Consider the following 5,809-nt stretch of genomic DNA (forward strand, 5'->3'; position numbering starts at 1 on the left):
AATTCGACAGATGAGATCTAGTTCGTTCTGCATCCCCTTTTCTTTAGTTCCAAACCAGTTCCTAATTCGACAGATGAGATCTAGTTCGATCTGCATCCATTTTTTATAGTTCCCAACCTATTATAATTTCGTCACCTTAGATCTACATTTCTAATCAGGCTTGTCGAAACATTTCCCTTCTATATTAAATACGATCGGTTGAAGGAAGAACAATACAATCCCAAATGTTTAAACGCATTTATTAGAAATTTATAAACCACATTAGTAGTAGTAGTAGTATTAAACTTAAGTAGTAAGTAAAAAACAAAAGTGCGTTCTGCTTAAAAGTAAAAATATTAGTTCACTTTGTCTTACTTGTCTAAATTTAAGCATATTGATTTTTAATTAAATTCAGTTCTTTTTAAGCTTATATGTATATGTAGTACTTCGAAAGTTTTTAGCGTACTTAAATAAGATATACAGTCAGTCAATAAAGTTTAGGTATAGCGAAGTTTTTACAATACCGGCAACTATTTTTTAAATATTTTGCACAAGGTTTGGAACTCTCATTTTTGGGGATTTTGTTGTAGAATTGACCATATTTTTATAAAAAATTACCGAAAACCAAAATATTTAAAAAATAGTTGCCCGTATTGTAAAAAACTCGTTGTACCTAAACTTTACTGACTGGCTGTATTAAGGTAGCTGTGCTGGATTGCATACAAAAAATTAATTTGTCTTTTCTTAAAAAAAAAGGTAGCTCTGGTGGCTTGCATTTTTAAATAAATTTAGTGATAAAGTGATAATTATTTTGACACTTTTTTTTTAAATGCCTCTCTTTCTGCAACTGCATTGCCTTTCTCAATTGTCCTTCAGGATATTGGCTTTTGTTTATGGAATCACTAAGTATAATGATTATTAAGCAACTCAAAAACTATACCAGCGTGATTACCGACGTATCCTTTTGAGAGGTAGCCGCACCCTTATAAGGGGAATAAGACCCAAACTTTTCAGGTCAAAATTTCAGTAGGTTGCGTCTGTATGGCCCTTTCAATTTTATAAATTATCATTATTTTTAAGTGGAAAAATAAAACTAAAAATTAATAATAATCTCTGCGCGAAAAAATAAAAATCATTAAATAATCATTATTTGTAATCCCAAAAATAAAAATCAAATAATAATTATTTCCGTTTGAGCGAAAAAATAAAACTCAATAATAATTCATAAAAGAATGATTAAATGCTGATTTAAATTATTTTTCTCATGATTACCTTCCCTGCGTTTAAAATTTGAAATGAAATAGTTTAGTGAAAGTACCACATTTCACTGCTTTTGAGCGGGTGCGGGACTAGTTACTATCGGCCTGGTTCGTTTTTGGCGAAAAAGAACTAGTACTGAACCAGAAATTTGGTTCACTAGTTCGTGTTTTCCCTACAGGGTTAGAGTATATCACTCCCCATACAAAAAAAATTGGTACTTTTTTCCATTGAAGTTATAAAATCTATTATATTTTAAGACTTCCACCTAAATATTTCGGAAAAATATTAAGATTTTGGTGAGCTGGACCTATTTTAAAATACCTCCATAAATTGAGTTTTTTATGAATAAAAATAGGTATTTTAATATTTTTTGAAAAAGATCACCTCAGAGGACAAAACAGTTTAAGCTTAAAAAAATTTGCATACAAATATTTTAAACAATGTTTCAACGAAAGTATAATAATGGGATTTTTGATGCTGTTTTTGAACTTTTTTCAAGGATTGGTAACAGGAAAATTTGAAAAACTCGGACAAAACTTGATCGATTTAGACTAATGAGGTATCATTGGAAACGTATTTTTATTTCTTTGCAAATAAGCTCATTCAATTAATAAATAGAAATGTAAAATAAGTGATCGGCATTCCAAGTTTAATTAAGATGTGTTTATATTTCAAAAAGGAAATGAGTTTTTTTTGCAAAGAAATAAAAACGGTGAGAACTGATATTTCAACTGATACCTCACAAGTCGAAATCGGTATAGTTTTGACCCACTTATTCAAGTTTTTCTTAAACCATTCTTTGAAAAAATAAAATAAAAAAACTGCGTCAAAAATCTCATTGTTATGATTAGGTTGAAAAATTTTGTTTATATTTTTATGCAGATTTTTAAAGCTTAAACCGTTTTATCATCTGATGGGATTTGTTGTGTTGTGTTGACTTTTAATACACACATTTTGCACAAACTTTGAAATTTAGATTTATTTGACTTTCGTTAGATAATGAGGTATAAAAAGATAACGAAAGAATTTAAAATAAAAAACATTATAAATATTCTAAATAGATCACTGTATAATTTTGATTTGACTAACTGTAAATGATCGAAGTTAATAAAAAATATGTTCATGTGTTTAATAAATACTCTGCCAGTTCGTCTCTTAATGCAAATGCCTCCGCCGATGAGCGATTAGCCTGGGAAATGCGAATGGGTCTCAAGTCTGTAGTTGATTGCCTCCATGTTCCTGGAATAAAAACGCCATCTTCTACGCGATCCACTAAATTTTCACTGACGTAGCCGCTGCTTCTGTCTAACATCAAATAGTTGTGGAGAACTACCGTGGCCAATACTATCTTATCAACATTTTTGGAGCTACTTGAATGGTGGTATGAAGTATTCTCCATCTGTTTGCGAGAATTCCAAACGCATTTTTAATATGGACTTGAGCGGATGATAACTTCTTATTAAAATTTAGTTTCGTGGTTGGCAAATTGCGTCCAGGATATGGGCGCATTAGATTGCGTTTCAGAGGGAACGCGTTGTCTCCCACAAAAAAATATGGAAAGTTTCTATCTGAACCTAAAAAAAAAATTAAAAAGATTAAAGATTAATATTAAAAGTATATTAGGATAAAGAGTAAGATTAAGATTAGATTAAAGATTAATATTAAGAGTAGCATTCGGATTTATATTCATACATATTAAGATTAGGATTAAGATTGTTCGTTTACCAGGCAGGCTATCATCTGGAGGTAGCATGATGTTGTTTCTCAATATCATATTCCCAAAAGCACTATGAGCGAAAACTCCACCGTCACTTTGACTTCCCAATGCACCGACATCAACGAAGGTAAAGGAGTAATCAGCAATGCACGCTGCCATTAGGACTAGTATACTGAACGTTTTTTTGTAGTTTTAGTATAAGGAGCCACTGCGCTTCGGGCAAATTATGTTGACATGCTTGCCATCAACTGCTCCGAGGCAATGGGGCATTCTACTTTTCATGTAAAATCTTTTGAAATAAAAAATAGAACGATTACCATATTTCAGGAACATTTTTTTTACAAACCCGTTGGCAATGTTTTTCCACTCTGTTAAATTTGGTTGTGCAACATAAATTGCATGCAGCTCACTCCAAATCGCATCACAGGTTTCGTAAATGATTTTCCTTACTGTTGAGACTCCCATTTTATAAGAGAATGCCAAAAATTGTGGGCTACATCCTTGTGATAAGTATCTGGCAATATATTTATTATCGGTTTATAATATAGGTATATGTGTAAATGTACATATGTATATTTATGTATATGGTAAGCATTTACTTACATCAACGTCATACCCAAACGGGTCTCTTCGTCTATTGGCTCTCTTCTGGAAAACCTTTGCAACTTCTCTCTAAGTAAATTAAGAAGGACATTGAACTTAGGCACAGTCATTCTCGTGGCCTTAAAGAAATGTTCTTCATCTCTCAGCTTTAGTAGAGCGAAGCTAACTCCATGAAATCCAAGCCGTTTCCTCGCAAGGTTTACTCGCCGGATCCACCGTCTCCTTTTTAAGCGTTGGCGTGCATCAATATACAGCTTTACCATTATGAACATGATTTTCATAATTTTAAAAATTTACACAAGTCGAAAAGTTCTTTGATCCATCTTCAAAAATGTATGTCTCTTTAGCACAATTATATTCTCACTTTATAAAAGAAAATTAAAAGTTTGATTCTGCCTAGGGATGTCGGAGAAACATCGATGCATCGAAAATCTTACACTCGATGTATAAATAGTCGATGTATGGATTTTTTGAAATTTCTAGTACATTAAACCGTCATACCTGTTTTTCAATTGTACAAAAAAGAGAGGTGATTTTGACAAATTAGTTTAAAAGGCTCCAAAAAGTTGTATTTAGAAACATAATTAGCTTATTTGCAGTAATTTATTTCAAATTTTCTACAATTTTGGTCAAGAATGATAGAAAATAGATTGCGCGGTCGACGGTGAACAAAAAATTTACGATCTGCGCATCTACGCCATTGCAGCAAAGAGCGTAAAAAATGCCAAGAACGTATGTAAATACGTTCTTTGAATTGTGTCAAGATTGTGTCAAGATGGCGCACATTTTGTAAACAAACATATAAACATTGAAAACAAGCCATAATTTTTAATATTTTTGCTTGCAATCGGTTAAATATAGAATTCCAGTGAAACGTTAAAACTCTAGAATAAGTATTCGACGTAAATAAAAATATTATCGTAGTTTTATAGCTACACATTTTGCATGGTGAATGCTGGAAGAGAACTTCCAATTATAGCTGTGGATTTATGGATTTGTGCTTTGGGGCACAATTTGAGTCAACAATCAGCAATAATCTTCACTACTGTCGTTCAGCATGAATAACATTATCAACAGTTTCGGCCCTGGCGATACACAGCCATTTAGTGAAAGATGCGCAGGTGAATCATCATCTCTAGCCACAAATACCAGCCCCAGCTTACTTAAATAAGATGGACGCAAATAATGCTGATTAGCCAGGAGATATTAAAAAAAAATTGCAACAAAAATTCCAATAGTAAGTTATTGCAAAAAATACCACAAATGACTTTGCTAATCTTTGCATACACAGTGAACCCCACACTGCCGAGCAACTACTCGAAAAAAATGTAAATGTGAAAAATTGGAGAAAGTCCTTGTTGCAATTCAAAAATCAAAGCCAATTAGGTAGTTATTGGAAGCCGTGCAAAAAATGTGAATCCACAGGATAGATTCACAATTATATGCAAAACCAACTATTACAACTATGAAATCATTAGAGAACATTTTAAAAACAAACACGGCACTAAGTTGAAATAGATTTTTGTACATTTATTCATTGTGCATTAAATTTGTCATCTATCTCGACACTATGTTATACAAAGTTTGTATTTTCTATTTAGAAAAACTGTTTAGAAATATGGTGCTATTATATTATACTTAAAATAAATTCATTACACTTGTATTAAGTTATGAAACATTATAACCGATTAAGTTTAAATAAAGCAAAATTTAATGAAAATGATTTTGGAACTTAATAAGTTAATTCAGATAATAAAAATTAAAAGTTTATTTACAGCTAAAACTTATAAATAATAGGCCGGGTCGATTTGTGGGGAGGCAAAAAAATCGCCCATTGCTCTGGGAAAATCATATTCTAGGGATCAAAATAAGAAACTTTGCCGAAGGAACCATACCTCTAAAACGAATTCTGATGTCCCCCAATTTGGGTCGAACTTTTGGGTAGGGGAAATTTTGAAAAATCCCACTTTGACCCATTTAGAGTGCTCCAATCGAGTCCAAATGTATGACCGACCCCCACTAACTTTGGAGGCCCGACCCACCGATGCCAGTGGCACACCCCCTGGAACCCCCCTGGGGGTTCACCATACAAACATTTCAAAAAATCGCCGGTTTTGCACTTTACATGAAAAAATCAGCGAAATGCCTATGTTTTTTCTTTTTGGAGTTTATTTTTCTCTTTAGAAATTTATTTAGTCAGAACATATGTAAATGAAAAAATGAATTTAACTTAGTAATAGAAAAGAAATT

At 32.2% G+C, this 5,809-nt stretch overlaps 1 pseudogene; it reads right to left on the reverse strand.

The window, feature by feature from the left end:
- Positions 1-1,707: 1,707 nt before the first annotated feature.
- LOC108361905 (uncharacterized) lies at positions 1,708-4,091 on the reverse strand (annotated as a pseudogene).
- Positions 4,092-5,809: the final 1,718 nt, after the last annotated feature.

This window comes from Rhagoletis zephyria, unplaced genomic scaffold (assembly GCF_001687245.7).
Source record: "Rhagoletis zephyria isolate East Lansing unplaced genomic scaffold, Rhagoletis_zephyria_1.1 Rzeph_scaffold_00879, whole genome shotgun sequence".
In the NCBI taxonomy this organism is placed as follows: domain Eukaryota; kingdom Metazoa; phylum Arthropoda; class Insecta; order Diptera; family Tephritidae; genus Rhagoletis; species Rhagoletis zephyria.